The sequence below is a fragment of the Hylobates moloch genome, unplaced genomic scaffold (assembly GCF_009828535.3).
Source record: "Hylobates moloch isolate HMO894 unplaced genomic scaffold, HMol_V3 SCAFFOLD_15, whole genome shotgun sequence".
In the NCBI taxonomy this organism is placed as follows: Eukaryota; Metazoa; Chordata; class Mammalia; order Primates; family Hylobatidae; genus Hylobates; species Hylobates moloch.
In genome coordinates, this window is record NW_026652290.1 from 17,009,374 (window position 1) to 17,025,285 (window position 15,912).

Below are 15,912 nucleotides of genomic sequence, written 5' to 3' on the forward strand. Positions count from 1 at the left end.
TGCAGCGAGCTGAGATCACCCCATTGCACTCCAGCCTGGCCGACAACTGTGAAACTCAGTCTCAAAAAACAAAACATGGCCGGGTGCGGTGGCTCACGCCTGTAATCCCAGCACTTTGAGAGGCCGAGGTGGGTGGATCATGAGGTCAGGAGATGGAGACCATCCTGGCTAACATGGTGAAAACCCATCTCTACTAAAAATAAAAAATAAAAAATTAGCCGGGCATAGTAGCGGGTTCCTATAGTCCCAGCGGCTCGGGAGACTGAGGCAGGAGAATGGCGTGAACCTGGGAGGCAGAGCTTGCAGTGAGCCGAGAACGCACCACTGCACTCCAGCCTGGGCGACTGAGCAAGACTCCGTCTCAAAACAAAACAAAACACAAAGACAGTCACAGCAACTACTGAGACGGGAAAGCTATCATGCCATGGTGTGCATGCCTGTATTTTAAAACAGACTGATACTTACAGACTATCTTCCAGCTAAACATTTTCCTAAGTTTTGGAAGCAGTCTCAATAAATTGGAACAAGTCTCAATTTTCCTGCTCAGAATTCTCTGATGCTCAGATGATGATGGTTCAATTGGAGGTACCTCACCAGGGCAAACAGCCTGCTTCTGCCACTGCCAGAGGAAAGAAGGTGGAAGCTGCTCAAAAAGAGGAGCTTCAGTTGGAGCAACTCACCTTGGCACTAAAAGAAAGATATGAAGTCCCCTGGGGAAGTCAGAAGCTGACAAAGGAAGACAGAGAAAAACCCAGAAATGTTAAAGAGAAAGAGATCAACAACCGGTACATTAATAATCAGAATGACAGAAGAAACCTAGAAAATTTGCAAACTGCTTCAGTTTATGAAACTTTTCTCAATTGTAATAATTATTTGTCCATTCCATTATTATAAGGCATCTGTTTGATCAGAAATACCATGCATAAAAGATGAGAAAAAGGATTTGTTCTGTGTGTCTTTTTTTTTTTTTGCAGACAGAGTCTCACTCTGTTGCCCAGGCTGGAGTGCAGTGGCGTGACTCAGCTAACTGCAACCTCCACCTCCGAGGATGAAGCAGTTCTCCTGCCTCAGCCTCCTGAGTAGCTGGGACTACAGGCATGCACCACCACGTCCACCTAATTTTTGTATTTTTAGTAGAGCTGAGGTGTCACCATGCTGGCCAGGCTGGTCTCAAACTCGTGACCTCAAGTGATCTGCCTACCTTGGCCTCCCAAAGTGCTGGGATTACAGGCGTGAGCCACCGTGCCCGGCCCTGTGTGACTTTTGACTCCAGTTTTTGGATGAATCAGGGTCCTAACAAGATACAAACAGCACAACCAATTTGGGGAAATGAAAAGAGTTTAAGACAGAGATGATGTATTATGGGATGGGCAGGGTTCAAGGAACCAACAAGGGAGAGTGCAGCTTCATGGGGCCAGCAATGGTGGGAAGGCATGACCCCCACCCTCTGAAGTCAGATGGGGCAAGGAGAGCAGAATGTTTCCAGAATCCAGAGACAGCAGCTGTGGAGAAAGAACAGCCTGCTAGAAACTGAGGCCACTTTCCTTCCACCCTCTAATCTTCTGCTATTCGCTCCACTTGCTGAACTCAGCTGGAATCCAGTGGCCAAGGGAGCCTGCTGATGCAATCCCTACAGGGCAGCTCTTGGGGCACAGATCAGGGGTGAAATGGAGACAAGATCTGGATGGGCAAAGGAAGGAGATCCAGCTCACGTTTCAAGGGTGAGTTTCCACCCTAGCGCCAGCATTAGAGGGGGATGCTAGGGAGAGACGGCGCCCCTGACATCCCCCCCAGCTCTAGACCTCTGTTGCCACTTGGCTTTCGGACATCTGTCCCTCGGTGCCTCTCAGATCTAGCACATCCAAACCAGACCACTGATCTTGCTCCTCAGTTCTGAGCCATCCTTGGACATCCTGATGACATGTCATGCTATTTTTCCAGATTTCTCTTCCTGGCCACCCAGGCTTAAAGCCTCAGGGCTACCTCCACTGTGTCCTCTTTGACATGCAGTCAGTTGCTACCCCCTCCCTCCACAATCCTATGCTCCACCATCTCACCCATCCTGTCTTTTCTCATTTTCTTCCAACTAGACCAGTGGCATCTACTTCTAACTGTCATCGCTAATCTCTTCCCCTTTAAAGGTACCCTACACACCACAGCCTGATTAATCTGTCTAAAACACAGCATGGATGGTGATTCATCTGCCCATGTCTTAACTAACCCAGCCCTTCCTTGTTCCCCAAATATGCCCCATGCTTGCCTGCCTTCATTTCTTGGCTAAAACCTTTCCTTTGCCTGGAGGAGGGGCTGCCCTTCACCTTTTTCTCCTGAAGCCAAGCTTTCTTTCACGCTCCCAAAATATTTTCATCTTCCCTCCTCCCCTCTCTCTAGATATTCTGCTTGTACCTTTCTTACGGCACATATTCCAGCTTAACTTATATTACCGTAATTCGGGGACATGGGTTCTTTCTTATTTTCCTTACCCCATTGCAAATTTGAGAGCCAGAGTCAAGCCCTGTTCATTTCCGTAGTTGCCCCTGAGACCTAACCAAACAGCTGGCACATAGTGGATGCTAAATCCCCATGCAGTGAATGAATGAATGTGGCTATCACTTAGGATATTTTCCAAAAGCCATATGTACAATATATTTCTTGGCCTGTCTCTCTTGTCTACATAATGATACAAATCAAGGAAGGCCCTAACGAGTCCCATGTTGATTGTGGGGCATATGACTAATCCCGTAGTACACTTGGACTGCTTTATGAAAGCACTTTTCAAACAGCTTTATAGCATATCTAGGCCACAAGGTTGGGAATAGATACCTAGAGATTTATTGGATCATTAAATGAACTAGGGAACAATAGGCGTTGTGTTAATTTACACACACAGTGGGAGAGATCCAGGACACCTAAAACATCCCCATGTTAAAAATCAGCCCTCAGGCCCCATGTAGTCTGCAACTCACCCAAAAGTACCCCCACGAGGTACACAGGAGCCTCTCCCCAGGCTCATGGAAACAGCAACAAAAGTCTTAAAGTCTTAAGTCCACCACAAAGATTTGATCGGTGTAGGTGGGGGAGGATGGGGGGTGGGAGAGAAGAGAGGAATTGTCAAAAGTGCAGTGATTTAGTGTCTGTCTTTTTCTTCCCTTCTCCCTCCCTGCCTCCCATCACCCTGCCTCCTGCACAAGGAACTATTGAGAAGGCACAGAACAAACGCTCCCTTATGCGGCTCCCACGGCGTCTCTCGGTTTGTCGGAGACAGCTGCCCAAAGCACGCTATGGTTACTCATTACCCGGGTTCCCAGGCAGGAAAAGGAGCAAACTTAATAGACCCGAACTAACCCTGAGCTCAAATACTCCAGCCATAAATAAATAAATAAGTCAGGTGTACCAGGGGAAGGGGAGGGAAGTGAACGAGGAATGGCTGGGGAGGGGTCCGCAGTGTAAGCGGACTGAGTGGAGGCGGGGGGGGGGCCGTGGGGGGGCGGTGGTGGGGAACACAACCCAAGAGTTTCTGAAAAGGGAGGGGAAGGCTGGAGGGAGGGAGGAAAACTCTTTTCTCCCTTTGGAGGAAGGACAGAGGGTGTTTGTGTTGCTTGCTTGTCCCCGCCTGCAGAGTGGACGAGAGGCTCTCAGTTGGCCATCTGGGGACCTTGCGGAAAACTATTAACTTTGAGGGGAAAGGAAAGAAAGTCCTGTTTCTCCAGCGTGAGATGTGGCTGGGGTTTTGCCTTCCTTCTGACTCACAGAGTAAATGGTTTAGTTCATGGCCATCGAAGTGCCCATTGAACAGATGGGAAGGTCAGGGATGGAGAGACAAGCAAACGGACTGAGGGGCAGAGTGACTGTTGGCAGGAAGTCAGTCGTGCCCCAAAACTTTGAAGTCGTCTCTATGAGTGCTCCTCAACCCACACACTTTTGCCCCACCCCCTACTCTGGAGACACTGGGCAACATCTAGAGAAGTTTTTCATGGTCACAACTGGGAAGCCAGGGTGGTACTGGCACTTAGTTGGTAGAGGCCAGCATGCTACTCACTATGCTACAAGGCATAGGACAAAACCCTGTAATAAAGAATGATCCAGGCCGGGTGTGGTGGCTCATGCCTGTAATCCCAGCACTTTGGGAGGCTGAGGTGGGTGGATCACCTGAAGTCAGGAGTTCAAGACCAGCCTGATCAACATGGTGAAACCCCATCTCTACTAAAATTACAAAATTAGCCGGGTGTGGTGCCAGGCACCTGTAATCCCATGTACTCAGGAGGCAGAGACAGGAGAATCGCTTGAACCCAGGAGGCGGAGGTCGCAGCGAGCCATGATCAAGCCATTGCACTCCAGCCTGGGTAACAAAGCAAGACTCTGTCTCAAAATAATAATAATAATAATAATAATAATAATAATAATAATGAATGATCCAAGACTCTGTCTCAAAATAATAATAATAATAATAATAATAATAATAATAATAATAATGAATGATCCAGCCTCAAATGTCACGATGCTGAGACTGAGAAATCCTGCTCAAGATGTAAGTCTCAGAACCCAGCCTCCATCCCAGGCCGCCTCTAATTCTGCAGATGGCATCTGTCAGTCCATAACAGGTCCATAAATTCACTCCTTCCAGGGTGAAGAATGGAGAAAAATCATAGAACAGCACATGCAACGATGCATTGATGATCTCCTTCCTGCTAACCCTGTGGCCAAGAACACAAAGCAAACACAACCCCCAACAGAGAAGGCAGGGGAGGAGCACACCAGTCAAACCAGCATTCCCTAGTCCCCGCCTGATCATTGAACAGACTTGAGGGGGCGCAGCATCTTTTACCTGGTCTTAGAATTTCTGCCAGTCTTGGCATGTTGGGGGCTTGGGAGGTTGCATTTTGGGTTTTGTTTTATGGCTTAATCTGGACCTCAATTCAGTCAAGTCAGTGAGAGCAGGGACAGTCCCCAGTCACCACCTCAGGACCATGGCAAAATGTAATGAGCTTTTTCAGGAATTTAAAGTACTCACAGAAGGGCCTTCTGCAAAAATGAAGCATGACCCAATGAGTGTAGCCCAGCGCAGTGAGGGTGGAAAACTTCAAGGCCATTGTTTTTTGGGGGGCTGCGGCAGCCAAGAGTTGCTGGGCCCTGCACAACCCTCAAAGTACCCCCAGGAATGCCACTGGTCTTTCCACAGCTGTCCAGGGGTAGAGAATCCACTGAGGGTCAATGACTGTTACAGTCATGTCAGTACCTTAAAGGTTTGTGGGGGGGGGGACTGTGGAGGATTTGGGGAGGGATTATATCTGTAGTGTGTGCATGTATGTGATGTGCATGTGCATGTATGTAATGTGTGTGTAGATGTGTGTGATGTGCAATATTTGTGCATATGTGTGTGCTTGTACCTGTATGTGATGTGTATGCATGGCATGTATGCATATATATAATGTGTGTGTGTCAATGTGTGTGCCTGTGTGTGTGTGTATGGCACACCAGCTGATCAATGCCAGAACAAGAAGACCAAGGAAGATTCCAGAGGTAAGACTGTCCTACATCTCTGATTGATGGGCATCTTTGAAGAGGTAGGCTAGCATCTAGAGGCTTCGAGAGGAAGCTCTGCAATTTCAATTCCTGTCTCCGCTACTTTGGAGCTATGTTACCTTGGGCAAGATGTTAAATTTCAGCAGGACCCAGTTTTTTCATCTCTGTAGAGGGGCAATAAAAGGACCTACCTGTGGGTTTCAGGAATTAGTGAATTCATGGAAAGCACCTAGCACTGGGCACAGAGTAAGCACTCAGATGTTGGCCATTCCAATTATCACTGCTTCAGGAGACAGTTCTTCCTGGAGTCTAACCTAAGGCTGCCTGCCTCCTTCCCTGACTCCCAGGAACTCCATTCCCCTGATCACCATCTCTGTATGACATAGTCCTCTTGACTTTAGCTGCTTCTCTTTGGGAATGTCAAACCTCAACACTCCAGCTGTCCCCAGTTCATGTAGCCCAGCCAGGAAGGAACCGGGGGAGCTGATCACCAACTCTCAGCCTCACACATGCCTCAGGGACCCCAAAACCTTCTCTGGTGGCCCAGCAGACTGAAAAAATCTGGCTGGGGTTTTCCCCCCTTGTGCCTGCAGCCAATGCCAGCTGAGGCTTTCCCTCCTAATTCCCCAGATGCCTGACGGCGTTATTGCCACAATAAAGCAATGACAGTCCCCTATCAGCTCTCAATCAGCCTAGCCTGCCCTTCACAACCGGTTTGTCAGACCGCCCCGCCCTTCCTCGTTGTTAGCTCTCTGCTTGCTTATCTGCTGCTGGAGACAGAAGTCTCTGGTTTAATTGTGGCAAATTAATGATTGAACTCCACAGCCAGCTCCTCCCCAAGTGCACGACAATCCCTCCCATTCAAGGCGCCAAGAAGGAACTCACTGTCATCGCGGAGACCAGAGTCAGCGGGTGAAGGCAGCGACCAGTTCTGGAACCACATTCAGTCCCACACCCAAGCGGCAGAGCGAAACTCTTCCTCCTCCACGAGGCCTCTCCCAGCCCTTCAGTTCATGACGCCTTGGTGAGAGAGGTCTGTATAGCTGCACCGAAGCTTCCTTTATAGATCGATCGATGGTGCTGGGCCACAGAAATCACCAGCTTATTTCTCCTGGCATGTGAGCACCTGTGCCTGATGAGAGCAGATACATAATCAGTGTTGAGTTAATGAAGGAGCACAGATGAGTCTCCTCTCCCAACTCAATCACTTTTATTGTATAATGGTGGCTATATATTTAATAACATGTAACTCACAGGCATGGTTTCAAGCACTTCCTCCTAATAACTCTATGAGGTAGGTACTGTTACCATCAACACCTATTTTACAGATGAGGAAACTGAGGCACTGAGAGGTTAAGTTGCATGTGTAAGACTCTAATGAGTGGCAAACTAGGATTCAGACTCAGCGTCCACACACCTAAGCATCATAGTATACCCCACCCATGAGGATGCTACCCTTATATAAAATGGTAAAATGAAAACCTGGACTCTACCACCCAACTGAAGATCTAGAAGATGATCCATGCCTCACTCTGACTTTCTTTTTCTTTTTCTTTTCTTTTTTTTTTTTTTTTAGACGGAGTCTTGCTCAGTAACCCAGGCTGGAGTGCAGTGGCGCAATCTCAGCTGACTGCAAGTTCCGCCTCCCGGGTTCATGCCATTCCCCTGCCTCAGCTTCCCGAGTAGCTGGGACTACAGATGCCCGCCACCATGCCTGGCCAATTTTTTTTGTATTTTTAGTAGAGACAGGGTTTCACCATGTTAGCCAGGATGGTCTCCATCTCCTGACCTCATGATCCACCTGCCTCGGCCTCCCAAAGTGCTGGGATTATAGGCGCGAGCCACTGCACCCGGCCACTCTGACTTTCTTTATGCAGTCCTTTAGGTTGCCCTTCTTCTTCTTTTTCTTTTTTTTTTTTTTTTTTTTGAGATGGAGTCTCACTTTGTCACCCAGGCTGGAGTGCAGTGGCACGATCTTGGCGCACTGCAACCTCCGCCTCCCAGGTTCAAGCAATTCTCCTGCCTTAGCCTCCCAAGTAGCCAAATGTTATAGAGTTTACAAAATAGCTCCTTAGCCATCTCTTTTGGCACATAATCCCCACTCCCTTCTTTTTCTAACAATCTGGAAGGCTCTAAAATGATGGCACCCATGTTTGACAAAGGGTTTCTGGGCACTTCTGGACAGCCTGGGAATGTGTTAATAGTTGGGAACTGAGATCAATATGTCTTAGATGTTTCATGGCCTAAGGGACAACAGCACAGCATTGTGATGAGGCTAAGAATAGGCTTTGGAGTCAGGCGTTCCTAGGGTTGAATCCCTCATGTCAATCAGCTGTTGACACAAGACTGTTGCAAACAAATGACTGGAACACTCAGTGGCTTAAAACAAGGGATATTTCATCCTGCATTTGCAGTCCTGCAAGGCTGACTGTGGTTCTGTGATCTACAATGGACTCAATGTGCAGCTTAGCTTGAGTATGCCTGTTGACTGAGCTTGGATCCAAAGCTATGGGTTGGTATCAGTTATCTACTGCTGTATAACTACCCTAAAACTTAGTACCTTAAAACAACAATTATGATTTCTTTCTCATGATTCTTTGGGTTGCCTGGGCTGATCTGCTGATCTTGCCTGGGTTCACTAATGTGGGTAGGGTCCAAGACAACCTCACCTGTGCAGCAATTTGGTGCTGGTTACCCACTGGGGCTCTTCCATTCTCTTCCATGTGGCTTCTTCTCAAGCAAGCTAGACAGACTTCCTCACAATATGATGGGCCCAGGGTTCCAAAAGGGTGGGAGTCCAACATGCAAGATCTCTCAAGGACTAGGCTCCAGAACCCACGCCCTTCGCTTCTGCCACATTCTATTGGCCAAAGCAAGTCACAAGGCAGCCCCCAGGTGTGGGATGGGAGAGAAATAGACTCCCGCTCTTGATGACACAAGTGGCAACTTCACACTGCAAAGGGCCTTGAATTGAGGGTGGTGTGATTCCTTGGTTGGTGGGGGGCAGCGCAGGGAGGTGATTAACACAGTCTAGCACATTCAGGCCCTAGTCGACTCATGTTTTTACTCAAGCCAAGACTCAAGGGCCAGTTGTAGCCTGGGACACACGCTTCTTCAGGTGACCACAGGACCCCAAACCAAGCCAAAGTGCACAAGTACCTGGCAGCTAGTACTCCTGGTGTGGTTGCTAACATTCCATCAGCCAAAGCACATCACACAGCCAAGGCCAACATCACAGTGTGTGGATAGCACGAAGGGGTGTGTGTGTATAAAACTAAACAATAATCTAAGCTATCATAGCCCCACTGTAAATTCTCATTCTTAGTTGACCCATCAAAAACATGGGTTGTTTTAAGGCAAAGTGACCAATTCATCCCCATTTGCTTGGGACTTTGTTAGATTTAGTACTGAAAGTCTCATATCCCAAGAAACCTCTCAAACCTGGGCAAATAGGGATGGTATATCTTCCCTATGTTGAGGACTAAAGGAGATCCTCCCAACGGCTGCCAGCCAGATATCATCATTATGACTAGCCCCACTCTGTAGAAGAGACAAGCAACTTTTCAGTGGCTGTAGAGACAGTAGGTGGAGTAGCCAATATTCAAACCTGACCCTATTGAAGCAGCTCTCTCCTATCATACGTTTCTCATACCTGTTGCCTCCAAAGTCCTTCTCATTTGAGGTCTTCCTGGTCTTTATTTTTTTAATATTAAAACAATTTATTTTTTTTTTGGACTGGGTCTTGCTCTGTTACCCAGGTTGGAGGGCAGTGGAGCAATCTTGGCTCACTTGCAACCTCCACCTCTTGGCCTCCAGTGATCCTCCCACTTCAGCCTCCTGAGTAGCTGGGACTCCAGGTGTGTGCTACCATGCCTGGCTAATCTTTTGTATTTTTAGTAGAGATGGAGTTTTGCTATGTTGCCCAGGCTGGTCTCAAACTCCTGGACTCAAGTGATCTACCCACCTTGACTTCCCAAAGTGCTGGGATTATAGGCATGAGCCACCATGCCCAGCCCAAAACAAAACGTTTTAATTGGCAAATAATAATTGCACATATTCCAGGGGTCCATGGTGATGTTTCCACACATATAATGTATAGTGATCAGATCAGGGTAATTAGTGTATCCATCATCTCAAACATTGATCATTTCTTTGTGTCAGGAACATTCACAATCCTTCCAGCTATTTGAAACTGTATATTATTGTTAACTATAGACATTCTACAGTGCTATGGAAGACTAGAATATATTCCTCCGATCTAGCTGCCATTTTTTTATGGATTTCAACAAACCTCTGTAAAAGGGAATGAGTTTCTCTCTGTAAAGGGAGAAACCAAGTCCTAGAGAAGTTAAGGGGGACACCTGCCAATGAGGTATATGGAGTACTGGGGCCAGCCTGAAACAAAGGGTAGACACAGGAAACAGAGGGGCTAACCCATAACCAGGAGGATGCCCTGAGAGCCAGGGAGGAGGATGCTGCCTGGGCTTGGGCTGGGCTGGGCTTGGCTGAACCTCAGCACTAAGCCTCTCCCATCTCCCATGACTTAAGCTTTGGGAAATGGCCCATGAGATCTGACCCTCTAGAGTTGGATTCCAATCCTGCCCTGGGCTCTAACTCACTCACTGTGTGGCCCAGGGCAAGCTGTTCAACCTCCCTGGGCCTCCATTTCTCTGTTTATGGATGACCTGCCTGACTTTCCAAGAATCATTGGGAAACAGAGACTTGGAGTTCCCTAGAGAAAGGAGGTGTCATGGTAGGCTATCTGGCCACCACCTTGCAGGTGAACCCCAAAAGAGTGGCTTGGTAGTTTTTTCTCAAAGAAATTCCACAAAGAGGAAGAGTATTGGATTTGGCATCAGAACACCAGGTTCCAGTCCTGATTTGCTATTTAAAAGTCATCCATCGTCTCATAGCTACGGTCTTGCCTGAGTGTGAATCACAATTCTTGGCTTGTACAGGAGGATCAAATCAGGCAGGAATGCAACCACATCAGTCACCTGGAAGGGACGTAGGCATCCGCAGAGGAGGGGATGAGGTGTGGAGTCTCTGCCCGAACATCGGTTAAGTTGTGAGTGAATTGACTGGGATGAAACTGATGAGGATGGTAGTAACGATATTTTAAAGCACCCGAGATTTCCCCCGGTTCCCTCAGGGAAGCCCCACCCTGAGACCTGGGACCGCCACTCCCAAATCCCTGTCCCAGATTCTTTCCTTTTCCGAGGGCATCTAGAGGACAAGCACCTTCTGATCGGAATGTTTTCCAAATACTCAACATCTGGAAGGAGCTCTTACAAAGGCCCCCTTTGTGTAGCCGGGAAATGGGCTGGCAATAAAACAGGGCCAGACCCCGCTGAGCTGGGAATGGCAGTGGGGAGAGGGTGGGTGAGAGGAGCAGCGCAGAGCAGCCTGGGAGGAGGACCTGTGAGAGCCAGGTCTCCGAGAGGGGTGTCCGGGCAGCATGGACAATGGAGAGTGACCATTGCATATCCAGCGCTTTCTATGTGCTATCTCTATAGTGTCTTATTTATGTAAAAGAAAGTTTCAGCAGTGGTCACAGTGAGTGGGGAAGATGTATCTGAAGTGTGGTGGGAAAGATGAAAGAATTCACTCAACAGTATAACATTTTTCAGGTCTTGACAGGGAAGGCAGAAAAACCTTCCCTGCTGGAGTGTTAAAAGGTGACAATGCCCCAGCCCTGTTTCTAACCTGCATCATTCTCCCACTTCCTGAGAGCCATGTGCTCAGAAAGCAGGTCCAGGTGCCCTTGCAGGAGCCTCCTGTCCCTGTGTTCCAGCAGGTGTCTGTGAGTCAGTGTGCACGCCCTCGGGGGCTTATGGGACCTATAAGAACAGATGATGCAGTGCCATGATTCTTCCCGTCTGTTCTGCCACAACCAAGCAATGCTCTACCCTTCCTTGTATGCCCCCTGGCCCCAAGGCAGTCTGAAAACACAAGGGAGTTCTCTTGATGGAAATTTCTTTGGAGACTGCAGGCCTGCTATGCAAAAGTTGCTTCCCAAAAGCCAGAAAGCCATATGCTATTTCCTTCCAAAAGTATCTGGAAATCAATTCAGGCAGCTCTTGCAGAATCTCAGAATCTCGGGGCTGGAACGAATCTCAGGAATCTGACTGCTAATGGGCAGTGGATGGACCACCTGCTTTAGACTCCATGAGGGGGCTTGTTAAACATGCAGAGTCCCAGGCTGAGCCCTGGAACCACCTGGTGAACGGGGATGGGGAGTTGGAATCCAGAAATCTGCATTTGATAAGCTCTATGAATGATTTTTCATTCAAGTGTGAGAAGTATTGATCCGAATCCTGACCCAGCCTCCAGGACAGCAGCACTTGCTAAGGTGAGACACACGGCTGTTTTTTTCCATTCTTAAACATATCTAAGGCTGCATGCATTTCCCTTAGCATTCAGAAAGGCTTTCTCAACTTTCTTTTTTTATATCTAATCTTAGCTTTCTGTGCATCCTCCTTGCATAGTTTATTGAGCACAGACTATCTACTGGGTGAGTTCATTGCATATTGCCTTTTCACTATTCATGGCATCCTTTGAGTCACATACAGTTGGAGGCAGCTGGAGAGGGAGGGGAAAATAAGAAGAAAAGAGGTTGTGTGAAAAGAAGGGAAAGGCAGAGATGAGGAAGACATTCCCTTGTCTCCTGCCTTTGGGAACAATAAGCTGACTTCTTGGTGTGTCCTGATCATCTTTACAACTGGAGCAGATAGAGTGTCATTGAAACTCAGAACTGCCACATTTGGAAAAACTAAATTCTACTTTTGTTTTTCCAGACTTCCCAGGCCATATTACATCTTTCTGACCAGTTGGATACTACAGGAAGTCAGCTCAGGTGCTTCCAGGAAACCTTAGGCTTTTGTGAGAAAAAGAAGGCATGCAGCTGGTACTAGCCTCCCCTCTTCTTCCAGCGTTGGACAGTGCTTTCATTTTCCAGGGCTCTCATAACAAATTACCACCCTCTGGTGGCTTAAAGCAACAGGATCTTATTATCTCAGAGTTCTGGAGGCTAGAAGTTTAAAACCAAGGTGTCAGTGGGGCCATACTCCCTCCAAAGCCTCTAGGAGAGAATTTTCCTTGCCTCTTCCAGCTCCTGGTGGTTCCTGGCTGATATGGTTTGGCTTTGTCCCCACTCAAATCTCATCTTGAATTATAGCTCCCATAATTCCCACGTGTTGTGGGAGGGACCAAGTGGGAGGTAACTGAATCACAGGAACAGGATTTTTCTGTGCTGTTCTTGTGATAGTGAACATGTCTCACGAGATCTGATGGTTTTATAAAGGGGAGTTCCCCTGCACTTGCTCTCCTGCTGCTGCCATGTAAGACGTGACTTTGCTCCTCATTCACCTTCTGCCATAACTGTGAGGACTTCCTAGACATGTGGAACTGTGAGTTGATTCAACTTCTTTCCTTTATAAATTACCCAGTCTCAGGTATGTTTTTATTAGCAGCGTAAGAACAGACTAATACACTGGCATTCCCTGGCTTGTGACAACATCATTCCAATCTCTGCTTCTGTCTCCATATTGCCTTTTCCTGCCTGTCTTTGTGTGTCCTTTTCTGTCTCTTATAAGGACACAATCACTGAAGCTCACTCTAATTCCATATGATCTCATCTCAATCCTTAACTACATCTGAAAAGATTCTATAAGGTCACATTCTGAGGTTCCAGGTGGACATGGATTTTGGTAGAGGACACTATCCAACCCACCACGGATAGGGACATTGTATTAGTCCATTCTCATGCTGCTATAAGGACATACCCGAGACTGGGTGATTTATAAAGGAAATAGGTTTGATTGATTCACAGTTCTGCAGGGCTGGGGAGGCCTCAGGAAACTTGCAATCATGACAGAAGGGGAAGCAAACACATCCTTCTTCACATGGAGGCAGGAGAGAGAAGAATGAGTGTGAGTGAAGGGGAAGCCCCTTATAAAACCATCAGATCTCATGAGAACTTACTCACTATTATGAGAACATCATGGCGGAAACAGCCTCCATGATTCAATTACTTCCTACCAGGTCCCTCCTATAATACGTGGGGATTATGGGAACTACAATTCAAGATGAGATTTGGGTGGGGTCACAGCCAAATCATATCAGATATGATTTATAGAGCCACGGCAGCCTGAGGGGCAGCATGAGGACAAAAATAAGCTAAGAAAGGCAGAGACATCAAAGGCTAAATGTGAAGACTCTGAGCTGAGCCATGAGCTGTCAGGTCTGGAAAGAGTCAGTGCAATAAAAACAGCATGGTTCATATTGGCTGTGGAGTCACCCAGACCTGGGTTTAAATTCCAGGCCACTGTCACTTTTAGAAGGGAAACCCAGAAGAGTTTTCTCATGGCTTTCAACTTTATCTAACCTCTTTGCAAATTTTATTTGAGGAATACACAAGATAATGCACTCAATAATTCACTCACACTCCTTGTTCTTTACCTAAGAGCAGCAACTTTGCCTTACTTATTTTTATATCTCCTGCATGACACATAATATACAGTAATTAATATTTGTGGGCCCAGAGTAATCAACCAAATATTTGTTATGTGTCAGTAGCTACTTTAAATATTACAAAGCTTCAGTTTCTACCAGTGAAATACAGGGATTTCTTGGGCCTGGGTTACTGGAATGTTACTGGAATAATAGGCAATTAAAGATCAGGAAGGCTTCCAGTTCAACGTGGTAGATGAATTATGCATGTGTGCCCCCACTCCAATCTCACATTAAATTGTAATTCCCCAGTGTCGGGGGTGGGGCCTGGTGAGAGGTGATTGGATCATGGGGGTGGATTTCTCATGAATGGTCTAGCACTCTCCCCCTTGGTACGGTCCTCATGATAGTGAGTGAGTTCTCATGAGATCTGGTCGTTTAAGTGTGTGCAGTATCCCCCCGACCCATGTTCTCTTGCTTCTGCTCTGGCCATGTGACGTGACTGCTCCCCTTCACCTTCTGCCATGATTGTAAGCTTCCTGAGGCCTCCCCAGAAGCCGAGTAAATGCCAGCACCACGCTTCCTGTACAGCCTACAGAACCATGAGCCAATTAAACCTCTTTTCTTTATAAATTACAGTCTCAGATATTTCTTTATAGCAACGCTTGAATGGCTTAATACAACATGATCCTTTCTACTCCTTCCCTAAGCCCCTGAAATGATAGTAAATGAAATTAAAAGATAAAAAAAAGTCAGAAAGACAAGGAGAAGAGAGAGAGGAGGACATGAGAGGGTTTTGAAAATCAGCAGCTCTCTCTTCTCTCTTCCTTGGCGCTGCCTACGGAGGTGGCAACCATCTCTTACTCGGCATCGTGGCCACCCTCAGACCCCTCGTGAAGCCCAGGGTCATGAAAAACAGAACCAAGAAGTTCATCTGGCACCAGTCAGATCCATATGTCAAAATTAAGTGTAAATGGCAGAAACCCAGAGGTAGTGACAACAGGGTTCATAGAAAGTTCAAGGGCTGCTCAACATTAGTTACAGGAGTGACAAAAAAACAAAGCACATGCCGCCCAGTGGCTTCCGGAAGTTCCTGGTCCACAATGTCAAGGAGTTAGAAGTGCTGCCGATGTGCAACAAATCTTACTGTGCTGAGATGCCTCACAATGTTTCCTCCAAAAATGGCAAAGCCATCATGGAAAGAGCAGCCCAGCTGCTCTCAGAGCCACCAACCGCAATGCCAGGCTGCACAGTGAAGAACAGGAATAGACAGCTCATGTGCATGTCTTATTTGTGTTTAAACAAAACCATAAAAACTGCCTGAAAAAAAAAGAAGAAAAAGAAAGTCAGCAACTGATTTAGCTGATTTAAAAAAGTTGAAGCACAACTGACTACAGAGGAAGAGGCCATGCAAGGTAGCCGACCCACACCTTGACACACCAGGATGCAAGGAACTGGATGGAGTCACCTGTTGTCTCCCAAAGCAGTGTGTGCAATGGGGCAGGGAACAGCAGGCTTCCTTGAGAGTCTGTACCAAGCTACTGGAGCTCCCGGATCCCCAGCGCACCCCCGCCCTATGCACCAGGCAGCTCCTCGTCCGCCACAACAGGAGACAAAACTGAACCAGGGAGAGTCCAGATGTGGGGACTGCACAGGGCAGGCGAAGCACAAGGACCAGAAGACAGGGGTACTAAAGAAATGTCTACATGCCCCTTCACCTAGTTTGCTCTCCAAATGTTAGAGACTAACTTACAATCCACCCATGAGAACCGTCTGGATTCCTCTGTGGTAAGACAGATCATCCCAAGAGAAAGCCCTAAACATAGTGATATTTAAGAGTCTCCAGTGAAAAGCAGAGTCTCTCTCTAAGTGACCTACCGTGAGATTTACCAGCTTTCTGGTCCCATCCACCTCCACCCCTACATCCAGAGCGTTCAA

At 47.3% G+C, this 15,912-nt stretch overlaps 1 pseudogene; it reads left to right on the forward strand.

Annotated features, from left to right (window-relative positions):
* The first annotated feature begins 570 nt into the window (after window positions 1-570).
* Window positions 571-15,243, forward strand: LOC116484185 (large ribosomal subunit protein eL32-like; annotated as a pseudogene).
* Window positions 15,244-15,912: the final 669 nt, after the last annotated feature.